Source organism: Equus caballus, chromosome 4 (assembly GCF_041296265.1).
Source record: "Equus caballus isolate H_3958 breed thoroughbred chromosome 4, TB-T2T, whole genome shotgun sequence".
NCBI classification, from domain to species: Eukaryota; Metazoa; Chordata; class Mammalia; order Perissodactyla; family Equidae; genus Equus; species Equus caballus.
This window is the reverse complement of record NC_091687.1, coordinates 42,633,495-42,654,555: the sequence shown is the minus strand read 5'-3', so window position 1 is coordinate 42,654,555 and position 21,061 is coordinate 42,633,495. Positions and strand designations below refer to the sequence as shown.

The following is a 21,061-nucleotide window of genomic DNA, read 5'->3' as shown; positions in this document are numbered from 1 at the left end:
TCCTTTTCGGAATCCACTTACACATAGATTTCTTGCTGCTGTTGGCGGCAGTGGTGGTGGTTTGTTTAGTGACTTTCCTAATCGATTTCTGTAAAGTCTATATTCTTCGTGTTGTATGGCCACTTAAGTCTGTTTGGTTAGCTTAGAAGTTGGCTAATAATTAGACAAGATTTCTTTAACCACCTGGAACCAATAAGTCTTCGAGTCTTTGCAGCGGAACTCTGTGCGTGTAGGAGCATGCCTTCAACACTACCAGGCAGTAAATAACTCTGCCCTCACCTTCACTGCCAGCGTGCACAGAGCCTTGAGGTCAGCGCAAGGTGAGAGCTTAGGGCTTTCCCAGGTACTTCCTGAGCATGCTCACTGCCCTACACATTTGTGCAGGCTTCTAGATTCCCTGGAATATGTCGGAGCTTCTTTAAAGCCTCCTATGTACATCTTATTCCCAAGCTTTCCATTCAGACTTTCGGGTTAGCCTGTTGTTTGTTTCAGTGATATTTAACACAACGCAGCAGGTATATAAAACAATTGTCTGTGACAAACACTCACAGACACTCCCACCTCAAAAGACTGCTTGCACTAGAAGGGCTCTGAGTCAGGTCAATAAAGACAATCTATGTGAGCAGGGTCTTCCGGAGGATCACGGGCAGATCAAATAATGACAAGTCTATGGAATCAGGTTTTGAAAGAGCTCCAACAGCATACGCCCCCTCCAGTGGCTGCCAGAGTGGTGGTTTTCAAGGCTACCAGGAAGTTAGGCGGTTTGTGAGGGAGGTTAGAGCAAGTTAAAACACCGCAAATCTTGCTTATTTTACCGAGATTCAGTCATTTTCCTTGAATAAATGCTTCATAATTGCTGCAAGCCTTTAGTTAATTTCCTGAGGTTAATTTCTGAAAAAGTGGATTGTGACCATTTTTGCCAGTACCGCTTTTACAGACGAGAGGATTTTCAGAGGTCCTTACTCCACCATTCCCACTGACATCACTACATGTATATTTAGCCACTTAAGTTATCTCACAGTTTGCTGGTGCACCTTTCAAGATTTTTTCCCCCAGTCTTTTTTTCCCCTCTGCTTCATTCTGAAAAGGTTCTATTGCTATGTCTTCAATTTCACTAATCTTTACTTGTCGACTGTCTAATGTGCAGTTAAATTCAACCAGTGCATTTTCTCATCTCAAACATTACACTGCTTATCTCTGGAAGTTTAATTTGGATCTTTTTTATAACTTCCACCTCTCTACCTCAAAATTTCAATCTTTTCTCTACCATTTCAAACATAGGGAACACAGTCAAAATAACTATTTTAATATAGCTAAGTAGTAATTCTACCATTTGTGTCATTTCAGGGTCAGTTTTGATTGCTTTTTCTCCACATTATGCTTTTTTTCCCCCTGCTTCTTTGTATGCTTAGAAATTTCTAACTGAATGCCAGATACTGTGAATCTTATGTTCCTGGGTGCGGAATATTTTTGTATTTCTACAAATATTCCTGAGCTTGTTTTCTGGGATATAGTTAAGTTGCTTGGAAACTGACCCATTCAGATCTTGATTTTAAGCTTTGTTAAGAAGGAATGGAGCTGTATTTAGCCCAGGTTTCATTTTATTTCCTCAATAAGGAGGTGAAATCCTTCTCTGATACTCTGATAGCTACAGAACAATGAAGTTTTCTACTCTAGCTGCTGAGAATAAGCACTTCAACAATGGCTATGACATCTGCGCACTGTTTCCGCAGTCCTTTCTGGGGCTCATTTCCTCATCTTGAGTAGTTTTCTCACATGCATGCACCGATCAGGATGCAACTCAATCCTTGAGAAGGACCCTCTGGAGATCCCTAGAGTTCTCTCTCTGTGCAGAGCTCTCTTCATCAGTTCTCCGTCCTATGTACTCCAGGTGCCTTGGCTTCCCCAGACTCTCAGCTCTGTCACTTCCTCTCAGTGATAGTGCCAAGCTCTGTATTGGTTCCACTTAACTACAGCATGGTCTGGTAACTTCCCTCAGGGCAACTGTAGGACTCACCTTGTTTTTTCCCCAACTCTCAGGGATCACTGTTCTTTACTGTCTGATATCCAATGTCTTCACTGCCAGCGTTTCGTACAATTTGCCCATTTTTTTTGTTGTTTCAAGGAAGAGGGTAAATCCAACCTTTGTTAATACATCATGAATGGAAGCAGAAGTTGAACTTACTCTTGAAGTGAACTTGGATAGACCAACTTTTATTCAACTTTTTTATTATTTTAAAATTTTCTGCAGGCAATGCACCTCTGCCTGTACCCAGAGCTCATGACTCCCACTGCCTTGCCCTTGGTGGGCCACTGATCCACATAAAAGCACTGAGAAAAAAGCAGAGACTAATGGAAAATAACTACAGTGCACTAATGAGCTTTCTCAGGAAAAATGTGTTCGTATTTATGCATGAATACCAGTCAGCCAAGAGATTTATCAAAACAAAGATCGCAAGAATTGAAAATTGATGGCAAGAAAAGACTGGTGTTGAACTTCAAATCATTTGTATAGAGCAAAGGTCAGCAAAATACGGCCCACAGCCCGTTTTTGTACAGACAGCAAGCTAATAATGGTGTTTACATTGGTAAAGGGTTGTAGAGAGAAAATAAAAATAATAAAACAAGGAATATATGACAAAAACCATATGTGTACCGTAACCCCTAATATTTGCTATGTGGCCCTTTAAAGAAAAATTTCCCTAACCCTTGAAATAGAGAACGAAAGCTAAACAATTCTAAATTATACAATATATAAAATAAATGTCATAAACATTTGCTATGTAAAAGTAAAGTCAAAGAAAAAGATTTTGTGTTTTAATGGAAACCATGCAGCTTACATAGCATATCGTTCTGGATTAACAAAGTCTAGTCCTGTTACTGTATTTCAGCTACTTTGGAATGCTTTGTAAATTATAGTTAACCAATGGGTATGTAAATTCTGACCTTCTTGATAGTTTTTTTCTTTTTTTTTTAAAGATTTTATTTTTCCTTTTTCTCCCAAAGCCCCCCAGTACATAGTTGTGTATTTTTTTTTTAGTTGTGGGTCCTTCTAGTTGTGGCATGTGGGATGCCACCTCAGCAGGGCCTGATGAGCGGTGCCATGTCTGCAACCCAGGATCCGAACTGGCGAAACCCTGGGCTGCCAAAGCAGAGCTCACGAACTTAACCACTCAGCCACGGGGGCGGGTCCCCTGATAGGTTTTTAATCGACTTCCTACCTCCTGCAGAAAAACCAGTTTTGCCTTCATTTACAAGTCATCTCAACATTTCTTTACGTCATATAAATCTGTGCTGTTTTGACTTTCCATGAACCTGTTACTCGGTTCTCTCAGCTCATATGAGTAAACTAAATTCTTTAACATGTGTTCATCCTTAAATCTATATAAAAGACATGATTTTACCTTTTTCTGAAAATTATCTTTTAACACAGAAAATAAAAATCAAAAAGAGAGAGAAGTCAAGGCAAAAGGAAATAGAAGTTGGAGGAGAGGAAAAATTGTTTCTCTGTCTTCTTAGGTTCTGGACCTGGGGACTAGGAATTAAACTGACAGAAGATATATCAACAGGAGAAAACACACACAAATTTTACTGATGTCTTGAAACGCATGGGGGCTTCACAGAAAAGAATTGAAAACCCAAAGAGGTGATTAAACCTGGGGGCTTATAAACTATTTTAACGAAGGGCAATAAATTGCAGAGAAGTGACTAAACAAAGAAAAAGGAGATTGGGGATCCTGGAGGTGGTAACCTGTGGGACTAGGAAATGTATGATAAGGGTTATTTAGTGAGGTTTGTTATGCAGACTCAAGTCATCTCCTGTGATAACAATCAGTCTCCTCTTCTTGGTACAGGAAAAGGTGGGTGGGGGGGAAGCACCATTACAAATGGACATTTATTTCACCTTTACAAAGGAAAATTCAAGCCCTGCTTTTAGGCAGTAACAGGGAGGGCAGAGAGGTCCTCCTATGTCTGCTGTTTCTCAGTTGCCTTCAGCTCAAAATAATCCTTATGCCAAAGTGGCATGTTTGGGGATGGCATATTCTGATCCCCTTCAAAGTATACTAATATCTTCATATTCACTAACAAGTTAGTAATGATGTGGATCAAGGCTGCCCCAGGAAGAGAAGCCCAAGGTATCCTGGCCTACATGCCGATCTATATGACCCAATTCACATCTAAAGTTATACACCACACAATAACCAGACCCCACCTGCACTGATACCATTTTAGTGACTTTTTACATCATCTTTCCTTTGTCTGGTAAAAATAAGTCACGTATCCATGCTTTATAAACTTAGGTTTTTAGCCCTAACCTTCAACACTTTGCAGCTCTTTACTGCCCATGGGTCCTGTCCCCATGCTATCCTCTGAACAAAGGAGCATTACTGCCACACCTTGAGAGTCCAAGAAATCTTTCGACTCTTGGCTCACCGAGCACGCATCAAGATATAGCGTCTACTTCATTAAAAATACACACAGATTATATCATTTAAAATTTTAAAGATCACTATTAAGGGTAAATAATAAAAACATATACCATAAAGCAAAAATCAGATAAAAAAAGGAAGCCCTGGGAACAAAAACTGTAACAAAGCAAGTCGGTAAAATTAAGATCAAACATTTTTGTCATAACAATAACTGCTTACTGAGCAGTCAGCCATTTAAATGGATAAGAATTTCAGACTGGTTTGAAAACTAAAAGCCAACTATATATTTACACAAAAGGTTCATTTAGAATAAAGTGACTCAAAAAGGTTGAAAGTAAAATGGCACTTTTTGGAAAAAATCATTCAATGAAATGAGTCAAAAAAAAGACATAAACAGTATAAACATTGGAATAACAGCATAAATAGTGGAAGGAAAGAGATATAACTATAATTTGCAAATGATATAACTAAAACAAAAAATCAACTGTAAAATATTAGCAACATTATAATCAAGTAAGGAGTCAGGTTATAAAACTAATATATAATAATATATAATATTATATATACAAATAATACTAATATATATACATAAAATAAATACAAAAATAAAACTAATATGTATACATAAACTGAAGGCTTTCTCATTATTATTATGTAAATCTAATGAAAAAATCCTATTTATGATGATTTCAGGAATTAAGTCCACTGAATATTAAGATATTAAGTCCCACTGAACTCAAAGGATTCTCACTTAAAATAACCTACAAATTTTACGGCACTTTTGTTTTGAAATATGATAAAGATGTTTAAGTTCACCAGGGAAAAATACACACTAAAGGATGAACTAGAAATTTCCGGACAAAAATAGTGTTAGGGAAACACATAGATCAATGAAAATTTATATAATCTTATAAACTAATATTACCTCAATTCAAAAAAAAGAAAAAAACAGTGTTGGGGAAGGGTAGCTACATATAAGACAAATTTTAAAGTATTACAAACATACAATAATTAAGATTGCTTATTACTAGCGTAACATAGTAGACTGACAGATTAATGAAACAAAATAGAATCTAGAAAGATCCAACTCAAATATATATATATATACTCAAATATATATATATATATATATATATACTCATATATATATATATACATGTGCGTGAAACTTTAGTTTATGGAGTATAATATTTCAAAATAGTGAAGCGAAGATGGATTATAAATTAATGGTATGGTAAAACATGCTAACAATGTGGAGAAAGAAAAATAAAGTTAAATCCAACTTCCCTTCTTATGCCAAGGTAAGTCTGCAACGGATTAAAGATTTAAAGGTGAAAATAAAATTACAAAGGCACTAAAGGAATAGATGAGTGAGTCTTTTTAAATGTAGTCCTCTGCTGCAAAAGATCTTCTGGAGAATGACATAATACTCAGAAGAAATAAAGTAAAAATATGTAAGTCTGAGTACACAAAATCTAGAATAATTATGGCAAAAAAAAAAAAGGAAGCCATGAACATATTATTCAAAAGTTACTAATAAACTAAGAAAATTATTTATATCGCAATGGGCTGACAAATGGTTATTTCCTTTCCAGACAGAATGTTCTTACAAAACAATATGGTAAACATTACTGAGCCAATAGAAAAATGAGTCAATTACATGGAAAAATAAATACAAATAGCCCAAAAATATGAATAGCTATTCACATCTATTTATAATTAAATGTAAATTAAAATAAAAATTAGCATCATCAATCACCAATCACATTAGCAAAAACTGAAAAATCAGTAATGTCTAGTATTGGAGAAGATGGCAGAGAAAAGCAGTCTCACACAATTTGAAGGACAATTTAGCAATATCCAAGGCAGTAAAATATGCAGACTTTTGACACAGAAATTATGCTTCTAGGAGTTTATTCTATATATTTACAAGTGTGCAAAATCACAGGAACAAAGTCTTTGGAGCATTGTGTCAATAATATAAAATGGAGAAACAGATCAAAGGCCCATAGTGGATCAATAAATTATACAAAATTGGGATAATCTGAAAATGTTAGAAAGAATAAAATAAATTTATACACCCTGACATGGAAAGATGCCAGCTAACATAGTATGGCTCTGTATTGCCAGGAACTATTCTAAGTACTTTAGTCTTTTTAGTACTTTAGTACTTTTTAGTCTCTTTTGCCTTTACCCTCCAAGTTACCTCTTTAACTCACCCCACTGAATAGGGTATTATTCATATTCTAACACTCAAGTAGAGAAGAAATTTTATGAGAACATAGAACATTAGGCTACACTTCATAGACCTTTTCACCTTTTATTTTATTTATTTATTTTTTTATTTTTTTGAGGAAGATTAGCCCTGAGCTAACATTTGCCACCAATCCTCCTCTCTTTGCTGAGGAAGACTGGCCACTAAGCTAACATCCATGCCCATCTTCCTCTACTTTATGTGTAGGACACCTGCCACAGCATGGTTGGACAAGCAGTGTGTAGGTCCACACCTGGGATCTGAACCAGTGAACCCCACACGACTGAGGCAGAATATGCGAACTTAACCACTGCACCACCAGGCTGGCCCCTACCATGTAATCATTTTTAAAATTTGCAATATTTCTTGTGCATATGATTCTGTTCAAAGTCAAACACAGAAAACGGCTTGTATTATTTTTGGAGAATTCTGCCATCTTCTTACTGGAAAAAAATTTCAAGTTTTGGAATAAGCCTGCCCTTGAAACACATATACTGAAATGATTAAGAAAGCCAAATCCAAATTTAAACCTATGTTATATTTCAGGTATGTGTGCATCTTTATATGCAGCTATAACTAAAACAATATTAATTAATAATATAAACCCTGAAACATCAAAATGATTATAGATTTCTTTTTGAGGAAGATTAGACCTGAGCTAACATCTGCTGCCAATCTTCCTCTTTTTGCTGAGGAAGACTGGCCCTGAGCAAACATCTGTGCCCATCTTCCTCTACTTTATATGTGGGATGCCTACCACAGCATGGCTTGCCAAGTGGTGCCATGTCCACATCCAAGATTTGAACCAGCAAACCCCAGGCCACCAAAGCAGAACATGCGCACTTAACCACTGCGCTACTGGGCCAGCCCCTAGATTTTATTTTTACTAAGGCAAAAGTTGAGTATATTATGCAATTTTTTAAATATAAAATATAATAAAAAGAAAAGTTTCTCCTAAAAATTCCCTAAATGATAGTTAATATATTATGACTTTAATATGAATATTCATATTTCTTTTATAATAAATCTAGTAAATAAAATTAATTCACTTAAACATGAAATTATGGTTCACCCATAAAATAGTTTGCAGCCATTAAAATTATACTGCAGAATAATATTTAACGAAATGGATGGCTATTTAAAATATATTGGTAAGGTGAAGGAAAGATGCTAACAAGGTAGATAAAATACGATCCTTTAAAAAATAAATGTCTATGTATTCATAGCAAAGAACCTGGAAACCCACTTTCAAATTGTAATAGTAGGGTCCAGCCCATGGCCTAGTGGTTAAGTTCGACGCACTCCACTTCAGCAGCCGGGGTTCTGTTCCCGGGCATGGACCTACACCACTCGGCAGCGGCCATGCTATGGCAGTGACCCACATACAAAATAAAGGAAGACTGGCACAGATGTTAGGTCAGGGTAAATCTTCCTCAGGAAAAAAAAAGTAATAGTAATTAACACTGGGTAACAGAGCTACAAATAAGTTTTATTTCCTCCTTGCTTATACTATTTCTGTATTTTCTACAATCATTGTTTTTATAATAAAATATTTTCCTTTAATTTTAAGAGTACTGCATCCTCAACTATTTGAAAATCCTGGCTATTCAAAATAATGATTCTAGACACCTAACATTTTTGTATGTTCTATTTGATGTTCACTTAGAATGAACCAGAGTAGAAGGTGAGCTGAGCCAAGCCATTCACAATTCTGATTTTCCCACAGTCTATGGTAGTCCTAGAACCACCACATAAAACATATTCAACTAGATGTACCCAGGAAAAATAAAATTTAAAAACTCAAAAATTCCCAAAGATCTGATACTATTTACCTCTGCAAGGAACTCTGAAAATACATTTATCTATATTATATGTCCCCAATCTCACCCTCTTCCTAGTTACCCCAACTATATTATGAGTACTTTTATGCCATTGCTAATTCACAACAAAGAGGCTAGTCTCCAAATCCTAAAATCTCATCATATTATAGTTTGCTTAAATCACTGATATACTGGGAATTCACTCTAATGAGATCCTGCCTGCTAATTCTCCCAGAGGCTGTGACAGTATCAAACCATCTCTAAGAACGATGGCTTAGTTGTGTGAGCACTCAATGTAAACGCATCAAGTAAAAACCTTAATTTACAGTCACAATCGAAAACCAGCTTCCAGTTTGAGATGAATCATAAATAAATGTTTCTAGTATTTTATGAAAAGTTACTTCCTCTTTTTCTCCTCGACATTCCAAGAATTTTTCTCTCCGTTTTTTTTGGCAATTATCATTATCCTGGTCATCTAAGGACCACCTCCTTTGCTGTTCAAGGTTTCAAAGTAGAAGCCATATTAGTTCACTAACATTCTCTCTTATCATAGGTAGAATTCAAATAATGATTTTATAATACTCTGAAAAGCACAAAGATTCTAATACCTATAAGTAGAAATAGCTAATGACTGGGGTGGGGGGGGGGGGTGGGTGGGAGGAACAGGGTGGGAGAAAGCAGGATCTGACAAAATATTCCAAAGAAATAACAGAAAGTATTACTCATCATGATGCTGAACCTATAATTTCATAAGCACAAGAACTATGACAAAATAGTCTTATTTCATAAGCAAAAACATCTTATACATATCTAGCAGAAATGAAAATGACTGAAATTTAAATTTTAGCATTAGCCAAGTGTGGTGCTTTTTCTGGACCTATGAAATAGAAAATTGTGACACAGAGGAATCTCTCTGACCAGTGGTTTTCAGGAACTCCCCACATTTGCGTTTATTGAATGATTTCAAGGGAAACTGTTACAAGGTCATGGTGGTCTATGTTTACTCAAGTAATTATTTCAACATCTATTTCTTAAACTGTACCTCCATTCAACAATATTATTTTGAAACGCAACCAAATCATAAAGCATTTCTTATTGACATAAAAAAGACCAGCAGTTACATCCTTCCACGACATATGATGCAAGAAAACTGGCTTACAAGGATGTGAGGTTGGCATCTTGTTTTTTACACACTGTGGAACAATTTCTAGAAAAAATCGAGTGCCACAGAATGTTACATCAAGGTTAACAAAGAGAAGCAAGTAAGCCAACAGCTTGGGAAACCCTGGTGTAAGTTGGGCTAGAAAAAAACCTCCTTTGCAATAACATAATATTTGTACCCACAAAGAGAAGTCATCATGTATAAAGTGGTGCCCGAGGGCAGTAAGATGGAAAGGAATTTTATGGTTGTAGCCCCAGAGGGTAAGAAGAGACCATTTTAATCTGGTAACAACAGCATACGATAGTATTTCCTGCATTGCCTGTACGAAGCTGAAGGACCCAGTGTCAAGGTACGAAATAACTGTTAATTTTACTCTCTTGTATCTTGGCTGTTTGTTCACTCTGTCTGTGACAAGAGGATTCCCAGGAACAAAAAAAAGAAAAGAAAAGGCCCTACAAACAAAAGGGGTTTCATTATATGGCAGGCATCTAACAAGAAAAAATAGCGTATAAGTGGAGAAGCCTGGCTGCTACTAATTTAGCTACATATGTCAACACTGAAAAGAACTGTAGGCTGACTGTTGGGCATATAATTATAAAACAATAAAAATGCCGGGGTATATTAGCTTTTATATACATAACCTAAATAAAATTGGCCCACCTGATGAAGAGTCTCGAAGATGCCCTGATTTTTTCCTTTCTTCTCACTCCCCTAACTACTTAAAAGTCTCATACTGCATTGGATGGTTCTCCTCCTTCACTTTCTTTCCACTTTAACTGTTCCCCCCTTCTGAATGTATCATCTAAAATGTAGTGACTTCCTTTACTAATATTACTATTTTTGCCGAAAGAATGTAAGTATAAAAATTTTAAAGCCAAACAGTACTATTAGGTTTGGTTTATGACAAAGAGTAATCCTCTGCCCTGCTGGTCCACTCTCTGGATTCCTGGCCCCTCCCACCTCCTATTAGGTAGGCCCACACACATCACTCTCACATGTTGGGCTAAATCAATATTCAGTATTATTACTATCATTTAAAAGTTGTTTATACCTGAGCCTTTTCGCACATATAATTACCCTTTCTTTTTTTGCACAACTTTTTGTTAACTCTGAAGTTAATCATTGCCTTTGTTTTTGTGGATAACTTTTGTGTGTACTTTCACTAAATCAGCCCCAGACATTCCAAAAGAAATACAAACTTCCCTCACTCCATCGCAATACCTTAAAAAAATATATCCGTTTCACACTTGTTTATTTTCCTGAGATACCCTCCTGGAGTCTTCTAATCTGGAGAGTATGCTCTCTAGGCATCTAGCCAACTATTTTCCTCACCTTCACTATCATTCTGGGAATTCCCTTTTTTTCTGTCTGCTAGATCCCACTTCCTGGATTCAATACATTCTTTCTTCTACATTAATTTCCTTAGTTTTGTGGTACACAGCTCCAGTAGCTTTCTGAGAAAAAGTAGAGGAACAATATGTGTAAAATGCTGCATGTATGAAAATACCTGTATTCTATTCACACATACGATTGATAATTTTGGTGTAGAATTCTAAGATGGAAATTATTTTCCCTCAGGATTTTTAAAACACTGCTCTGTTTTGAGCTTTCTTTGTTATAAGTGAGAAATTTGATGGTATCCAGATTTCCAAACCATTGATGTGGCCTGTTTCTTTCCCTCAAAAGTTTTCGAGTTCTCCTTTGCACTTTGGAATTTCATGATGATAGGTGCCTTGGTGAAAGTCTTTTTCTTCACTGCACATTTAATAAATGCTTTTATCTCAATATTCACATTTTAATTCTAAGAAAATCTCCTTGTATTATTTATTTGATAACTTCTTTTTCCTTTTCTTCTGTCCTGTAGTTTGCTGGACTCCTATTAGTTGGATGTTGGACCTCCTAGATTGATTATCTTTTACTGTCTAGTTTTTCCCTCCTATCTTCCATATCTACTTCTTCTGCTTCTTTGGGAAATTTCCTCAACCCTATCTTCAAAAATGTACTGATTTTTAAAATGTCCAGTATCATTTTCACTGTCTAAAAGCTCCTTTTCGTTCTCTGAACATCGCTTTTTTAACACACTATTCTTGTTTCATAAATATGCTGTCTCTTCTTATATTACTTATAGTATCTTTAATTGCTTCTTTCTCCTTCCTGCATTGTCCTCACTCTCTTCTACTCCCATTTTCTGTTTGATTATCGACCTTTGACATTTGGCTCTGCACACTGAATTATTTAAGAGTGCATGTATTAGTTTGCTAGGCTGCCATAACCAAATAGCACAGGCTGGGTGGCTTAAACAACAGGAATTTTTTTCTCACAGTTCTGGATGCTGGAAATCCAATATCAAGGTGTGGGCAGGTTTGGTTTCTCCTAAGGCCTCTCTCCTTGGCTTACAGATGGCCACTTTCTGGCTGTGTCCTCACATGGTCTTTTCCGTTTTTGTGTGTGTGCCCTTGGCATCTCCATGTGTGTCCAAATTTCCTCTTATCATAAGGACACAGTCAGACTGGATTAGGATCCACCTTAATGGACTCATTTTAAATCACCTCTTGAAACGCCCTATCTCCAAATATAGTCACATTCTGAGGTATGGGGATTAAGGCTTCAAGATATGAGTTTGCAGGGAAGAGACACAACTCAGCCCTTAATAGCATACTTCTGTAAAGCTGATTAGAGTGTTGTGCCCTTGTATAAGACTTATTAACTGGTAAATCTCAATGTATGTTGATAAAGTGATAACCCAACTGCCTAATTGGTAGATTCTAAAAATCTGCTGCAATTTTCCTCTGGGCTTAAAAAGCTTCTCAGAGAGGAATCCTCCTCCTGCTAAGAACAACAGGAGGGAAGGAGGCTGGCCATCTCACTATTCGGTACGCCAATATCTGGTTTTGCTCAAATTCTTTAAGTAGTAAGACTCTTATCTTCTCCTGGTGGTGAAAAGGAAGATTAGAAAGTACGGGCCTGGTTACACTATTAGGGCCAAGGTCTAGTCCTCATTCAAACCTTCAAACCAATCTCCTGATCTTATTCCTACTGCACACTTCAAACAGATATATATATACATATATATACATATATTTTTTTTTTTTTTTTGGCTTGAGGAAAATTTGCCCTAAGCTAACATCCATACCAATTGTCCTCCAGTTTGTATGTGGGATGCCTCCAGAGTATGGCTGATGAGTGGAGTAGGACTCCACCTGGGATCCAAACCTGCAAACTCTGGCCACTGAAGCAGAGCATGTGGAACTTTACCCACCTGGCCATGGGACTGGCCCTCAACAGAAACAGATAGAAAACAAGTTATATTGATGATGACTGATGAAAACTGACTGATGAAAATGTTGTGATGAGAGGCTCACGGGAACCTAACGCTCCATTTCCCCTAGTAACAATGGCTCAGAATTCACTACTACAGTATTTGCTGAAACTTCACAGAACACCACTACTGTAAATAACAGTAACAGACTTTTCCTTAAAGGATAAAACAAAAGAAACCTTGCTGAACATATAAACAATTTAAGAAGTCCAAGTTAACTATTACCGAGATAATGTGGGTCTCAAAGTCCCCCCTTTTATAATAAATTTTGTAATGCCTGCCCTCTTTACTATTTTGAAATGACTTCACATGATAAAACCTACCCCTACACATTCAAAATAATGTTTTATGCTATAATTAAAATATAAAGGAAAAATAAAAATATAACTTATGATAAAATAATATACATTGCATTACACATATACCTCAGATTCAACTATACTAGAAGATAAATCTCTATAAATTTCCGCAACTCTCCTGATAACAACCATCCATTTATTCATTTGGCTCTTTTGCAGTTTTAAGAAAACTGTGACTGACGTGTCCGGTGAAGGCCAAAGTAACACCTAACACACAAAGTGACCGCCTCCAACCTTCACCTTACAAACACATGAGATTCTGTGGTGAATGAGCAGATACAAGCAAAACGTGTCTTTAATCGAGTAAGGCACATATTACAGGGTTAGACAAGATTAGTTTGTGAAACGAAACCTTAGAGTAAATAATGGAATTGATTTCTCTTTCCTCAAAACGCTCTATTAGTGACACTTTTTCCAATCATTTCCTAGAGGCCTCTTAGGATCACAGCCCACCAATTCTCTGCCAAGAGAGCTCATCGACACCACTCAGCATAAAAGTTTCCACGGCTCAGATAAATGCTTTTGCTCTTTTTCACATTAGACTTTCAACTCTGCTTCATCACAGTGACACTCTATTTGACCAGTCAGTCTGCAATGGAAATTTATTTTAACAATATTTGCAAGACTGCAGCTGCAGCCCTGCAGTCCCCCATCGGCAGCCGTGCAGTCCCCCATCGGCAGCCGTGCAGTCCCCCATCGGCAGCCCTGCAGTCCCCCATCGGCAGCCCTGCAGTCCCCCATCTGCCACGGAACACCCACAGCCCCTACCGCCACTAAGCAACGCTCCTCCTTCCATAAACGGAGAAGCACCGAGACAAGTGCTCTGTGACAGCAAAGCCTGTTGTGGATACTTTCCTTTAAAAACATTTAGTGGCTCTGCTAGAAGCAGAAAGAAGGGTAAAGAAAAAGTATAGTTTTATAATCATACTATGAGAATCAAGGCCGAAAGGGGGGAAAAAATCACTTACTTATGACCTGAGCTGCTTCTTAGAGGAGGAAAAAGGACCCACAAAGGACACTTTTGGTTCTCTTTCACACCAACAAACAGGGATCTGGGGAAGCTGGGGTTTGCAATTCCCTTCTTACCCCTTTCAAACGTTCACTGTCATGTGCTTGTCATAAAAACAAGAGTGAGAGCTGGAGTCTGAAGACAGTGGTTTCTGAATCTGTACAGTAACAGACAAAGTCTCGGGCAGACGGTTCAACTCACCCTGAAAGGTCCCCTAATTCACACCCCTGCCTCCAAGCACCTTGTCAGCTGTGCAAAGGAATACCTCCTCCTTCTTCAAGATACACACAATTGCCCTTGTCGAACGAAAATGAGAACCAGTTACCAGAGGATACAGCTAATGAGACTCTCTTTAGTTAAACTGCCACGGTGGTTTAACTTAAAAAGAACTGGCGACCCTAGCACAGACAGCATCTTTTCATGGTAATCCAGGTTTGCTCAAATAACTAAGGTATTTTAAGCAAACTTATATTCACTAGCCTAGGATGTCACTGTTTTTATTTTTAAAACCATTAATTTATAAGCCATTTTCGGGGGCACTGATCTATATTAACAAAGTTTTACAGTATCTCAGGTAATGGTGACATTCTCTGCATCATGTTGATAACAGAGAGGCAAAGCCACAGCTTATTAAACATCTTTCAAAGAACAATGACAACTCATATTTTTAAAGGGCTGTTATATTTTTCATATTACTTTATCACATAAGTGATAGCATTTCAAACTGTAGTTATTAGAATATCACCTACAGAATTTTTGCCTAGTCAGTTAATACTTATATACTTTATAGATGTTAGCTCATACATGTTTAAAACTTCCTGTAGATTTCCATAGAGAACTTCCCATTGGTAGCACTGTGTTGAGCCTAGCACACACCCAGGAAGGCAAGAAGGCCAGAAAATTCCGGGTGTTTTGTTTGTCCAGGTGTTTTCATTCTCTGGACTAGGACTCCCTTTATAATGCAAATGATTTTTTAAATCCCATGCTATTATAGAATTCTGTTGCAATAAATTTACATCTCAATATACATATTAAAAGATGAAGGTAAAGTTTTCATCTGCGCACCCCATCACCACTCCATATCCCAGGACTACTATTTGCTCCCAACTTTCCCGGGTCACCTACACCATAAACTAGGAATATCTCCTAGGCTAACCACTGTACATTCATTGCCTGAGTTACACTGGGATTCTGGAATGTTTATATTCGCTAAGAGGCCTCATCTGGCGAGAGTACAGTTAGGTGACGTACGTATGAGCTTGCTGTCACACGGTACAAGTTTATTATGTTAAAGTCATATCTAAACTGCAATATGAATCCCCTACAGCCAACCTGGGCACCTGAGCCCATGAAGTTTGGATAGGATAAAAGTGCCAACTTTCTGAGATGGCAAAACCACACTTAGATATGCCAGCATATAAATCTAATTATAACTTTTGGGAAAGTTTGAGAGCTTCTGATCTTATCTCTTTGTGGTACAAAACAAATCAAGATTGCATGATTCCATCAGCGAATTTATGTAAAAACCTGATCTCAGTTTATAGTACTTATGAAAGACCCTCTCACTGGGCACTGGTGAAGGGGGCATTGCCTGAGTGATGACAGACACTTCACCTTTCTTTTACGCATCTGCTCTTTATTAGTTAGCCTCTAAGTTTAATTCCTAACGTGTACCTTAATCTCTGCTCCATAAAGCCTATTTCTATAAATCCCCAACCCTCCCCTGCTTCCTTGCCGAACTGCATGGCTGCCTTGAACTCCCACTGTCGGAGGAGTCCCACGTGGGGTGTTCAGCCTACCTAGACACTTATTTGTCAGCCTCACATAATTGCGTGGCAAGAACTCAGATACTTGGATTTCAGTTTCTTAAGCAAGCCTGGACATATAAGAGGCTGGGCCTCAAGGTACTACAGCACTTACAGAGGCGGTGTTTTAAAGTCAGACTTGTACCCTGTACTGTGTGGGAGAACTCGGGATGGTGGGCTGCAGAGAACCACCAGTCTACATCCTGGATTTTTTCCATTTCCAGGACCATTTCCAAGTTGTCCGCTAGATCTCTCTCAGACTGTAGCTCCTCCCGAACCTTAACCCCTCCCAACATCAGAGGCAAAACCTCAGACAGCATTGTTCAGAAACTCCTTGTTCCTGTCTCCTCTCCCACTCTTGCAGGACAGGAACAAAGGGGCTAAAAAGGGGGTCTGGATCGGGATCCACGGTCTCCACAGTCTCAAAAGGACCAGTGCACATTGTGAACAAAGGTAACTAAACACAACTCAAATCCAAGTCTGGATGGTGGAGTACTGAGCTGCAAAATTAGTCTGTGGGGAAAAAAATTAATGAAAAAAATTAGTCTGTGGGGGCTAATACATCACAGAAATTTTCGTCCTTAAAACCCATGCTTAATGTACATAAATTCTGTCATGTTCAACCTCATACAAAGTGAAATTGCTTATGTTCTAGGATCCACAGATACAGAAAGATGAAGTAATAAAATACGAACTTCAGGACTACCTCTAGCACTCAGGCCATAGACTATTTGGGACATGTGTCTAGGCAGTTTAATCGCACACACACAGCAGACTGGCTCAAGGCTCTCTGAATTCTGGGCTGAGACCTAGAGGCCGTTACTGTGTTGTTATTCTCTCATACTTTAGAAAGGGTGGGATTTTCATAAGAATTAAAAAGCTACTGTGACAGATTTCTCTGGGACTTTATAAAAAGAAATATGAAAGGATAAACAATAAACTAATAATAACAGTTGTTTACAAAGAGTGAGGTGGGGAGCTGGCCCAGTGGCATAGTGGTTAAGTTCACGTGCTCTGCTTCAGTAGCCCGGGGTTCATCAGTTCAGATCCTGGGCACAGACCTACACACTGTTCATCAAGCCATGCTGTGGTGGCATCCCACATAGAAGAACTAGAATGATTTACAACTAGGACATACAACTGTGTACTGGAGCTTTGGGGAGAAAAAAGAAAGAGGAAGATTGACAACAGATGTTAGTTCAGGGCCAATCTTCCTCACAAAGGAAAAAAAAGAGTGAGGTGAAAGGTGTAGAAAAGGCCTGGGATGATTGTGAAGTGAATCTTAAATATACCTTTTCATGAAAATTTGATTATTTTTAACCATGTGATATCACCTACAAAAGTAAAAAAGAGGGCCAGCATTGTGGTGTAGTGATTAAGTTTGGTACACTCTACTTCAATGGCCCAAGTTCATGGGTTCAGATCATGGTCATGGACCTACCACCACTCATCAGTCACGCTGAGGCAGCAACCCATATATAAAGTAGAGGAAGACTGGCATAGATATTAGCTCAGCACTAATCTTCCTCAAGCAAAAAAAAGAGGAAGATTGATGACAGATGTTAGCTCAGTGCTCATCTTCCTCAGGAAAAAAAAAAGAAATAGGATGGCAATTAGAAATGAAAAAAATATGGATATGATACACGAATAACTAAAGTTTGAAAAATACCTCTTTGACACAAGAACCTTCCACCACCCCTTCATCCTTTTTTCTCTTCAGTAAAACCAATTTTCTAGTCCTCATTTTACTTCACCTCTTACAGCAGCTTCAAAACATTTGACTATTCTCTCTTTGAAATGTTTTTTTTGCCCTCACTGTCATGAGACCCTTCCTGTCTTCTTCTCACCTCTCTAGCAATTGCTTCACAATCTCCCTTTCAGACCCTTTCCCCTTTAACCAAAGGCTAAAGACTCTATTCCTAAGAACTCCATGGTAGGCTTCTTCTCTTCTGAGTTTACATTCTCCCTTAAGAAGTCTCATGTACTAGGCTGGTTCCATCTCCAGCCCAAACATATGTATCTTCTGATATATTTTTTTTTCTTTTTCCAGGAAAAACAGCTTATAATTCTTCACATTTTCTACATTACCCAGTATAACATCTAATACCTAGTCATGGGTTCATTCACAGTCCAGTTAATTATTTTAATTTATCTTAAACCATTCTGCTTTACTTACAAGCCAACTAAACAGTCCAGCTGAAGATAGGACTTTTGAGAGTAAATCTACAGAAGAACAAAAGATCTTTTTTTTCTTTTTCACTGTAAATCAATCTGTAGAGTATCATTTAAGGTGACTTACGAACCACACTGCTGCAATTATTTCTAGCACTTATTCACAGAGCCACTTTGGGCTAAGTCAGAATCTTGAGGTACAAAGGAGAATACACGTTTCCAAATGTTCTCCATGAGTCTCTAGCACCCAGACAGGTTTACAACCTTGCTCATGTATCTCTCTAACTGGCATACATGGAGACTCCAATTACTCAGAACAAACGCCTTTCCAATCCCTGATCTACTACCCATAACTAAAGTTCAAAATGAGAAGAAAAGTAGAGGATTAATGAGGAAATAAGTGAAACAAATTTGAGAACAATTGTTCGATATAATTAATTTCTCTTCAATACTGTATTGAAAAGGTACAGGAAAACGGAATCAAATGGATTCTGTTACACAGAAAATTATTCCAAGGAGGAGACTGAGTAAGTGGACGGAATTAAAATGAGTAAGTAAAGAAGAGGGTTATTAACAAATGAGCTCAGAGAGGATTAGAAAAAAATAAAACACAGTTTTAGAGATGTGCAACCTGTCTGTACTTATTTCTATAATGTACCTAAAATTCATCTGCCAGTTCCCTGTTGGGAAAAACGCCTCAAGTTCATGGAATGAACCCAAATTAAACCTTTCTACTATGACCACAGTTTCTTGTAAACCACCCTAGAGATGTAGAATATTCCACAACTCCACTGAACGAGGGAAAAAAAAAAAACCCACCAGTATGTGATGTTGCATTAAAAGCAAGGTGGTTACTTACTAAACTATAACATTTTGCCTACATGAATTATTTGATTACTATGGAGACAATTTAAATTTTCCATTTTGTTTTCTTTTCTGTATTCTTTGCTTTTCTCCATATTCAGAAAAAAAAATCAATTTCATACAACTACAATTTGTGGCATATCTAAAACAGCTGTGGCTGAATGATACCGCATTTGAAATCTCCCAAATTATGTGAGTGCAAAGACTGAATTTCTTGGGGAAAAACAACAGTAGAAAAAAAGAAAAAACTCAGCATGAAAGCCAAACATATTCTCGAATGAGGCTTTTGATGAAGTCATAAATTCCTTTTTCTTTTCTAAGTCTCCAAACAATACATGTGTCACAAAGCGAGAGACCAAAACAACAATTTTTTGAAAGCAGTAAATCACATTAACAACTTAATCAATGGTTACATGTAACTTGAAGTTATCTCATAAATTTTAGTAATGGTGTGTCTGATTATTTTTAGAACTGCCCTGGCTGAATTACATAGCAAATGTCCAAATATAAATATTTCATTTCGATTTTGGCCTTTTCAAGATTCAGTAGTGTACAAATTCAATTTTTCTTAAGAGCTGCTGTTAAAGCAAATACCTGCAAAAATATACTAGTTAAAATACCCGGTTTAAACAGATCAGTGATAAGTTTCATGAGGTGAACTGATATTATACACAGCTGTAAATGCCATTAGTATTACTTCAGGCAAACTTGGCTATCACCAAGCAATTTCTGGGAATACCGTGATATAAGGCATGCAGTACTCACAAACTGAAAAATTTAGCAAAATCATATGGCAAGAAAAACCTGCTCTTTTGTAACACCATAAGCTCACCATAGTTAATAAGAATGCAACACTTCTTTAACCTCAGACCACTGTGAGCTCCAGGGTTTGAAGTAATCAATATTAACAGAAAGAAAAAGAAATAAGCTATTATGTTCAAAGTATTCCACTGTTACACTAAAATCATCTTTGCATGACTATAAACCAGTGTGTTGATTTGGTGGGGGGAAGGGTAAATACCACGTAAATCCCATGGTTATAAACTTGTTCCTGCATAATAAATGATTACAAAGCAATTAGCAAATTCACTGAACTTCTATCCCCCCAATTTAATTGTTTAGATAAGAACTCGTTGGACCATTAAAATTCTCTGGCACACAAACTCACAGGTATCAAGTGTATGTGATGATCAGAAATGTCAGTCTACATAAAATGTATATGCAATTTTAACAGTAAGAACTTAATATTACTAATAGGATATGCAAGTGAAGAAGTATGAGACATGAGTCTTGCCTTCTGAAAGCTTTGGAATTTTTTATGATGAAAACACATTTATATACAACAGTTAAATAACAACATAAGTTAATAAATAAATGCATTAAGGTTGCTTTGTATTGATTTTTGTAACTTTTTTTTTTAAAGATTGGCACCTGAGCTAACAACTGCTGCCAATCTTCCTCTTTTTTTTTCTCCCCAAATCCCCCTGGTACATAGTTGTATATTTTAGTTGTGGGTCCTTTTAGTTGTGGCATGTGGGACGCCGCCTCAACGTGGCCTGACGAGCAGTGCCATGTCTGCGCCCAGGATCCAAACCAGTGAAACCCTGGGCCACCACAGCAGAGCGCGGGAACTTAACCACTCGGCCACGGGGCTGGCCCCTGATTTTTGTAACTATTAAATAAAACATCTGGAATATTATTCCTGGCATATGGTAATAATAAATAGATAGACGCTAGAATAGGTGCACAATGTTTAGCCAACAGAAAATAAGTGCAAGAAGTTTTTTAACTATGTTGAGATTAAACGTGGGCTGTGTTGTCAGGAAAGGCTTCCTGGAGGATAAGGTACTTGAGTAGAAGGGCGTTC

The 21,061-nt window shown here is 37.4% G+C and overlaps 1 protein-coding gene across 26 annotated transcripts in view; it reads right to left on the bottom strand.

The window, feature by feature from the left end:
* The window catches only part of PPP1R9A (protein phosphatase 1 regulatory subunit 9A), a 314,168-nt gene that overhangs the window by 174,514 nt on the left and 118,593 nt on the right, over positions 1 to 21,061 (bottom strand). The window lies entirely within an intron of this gene.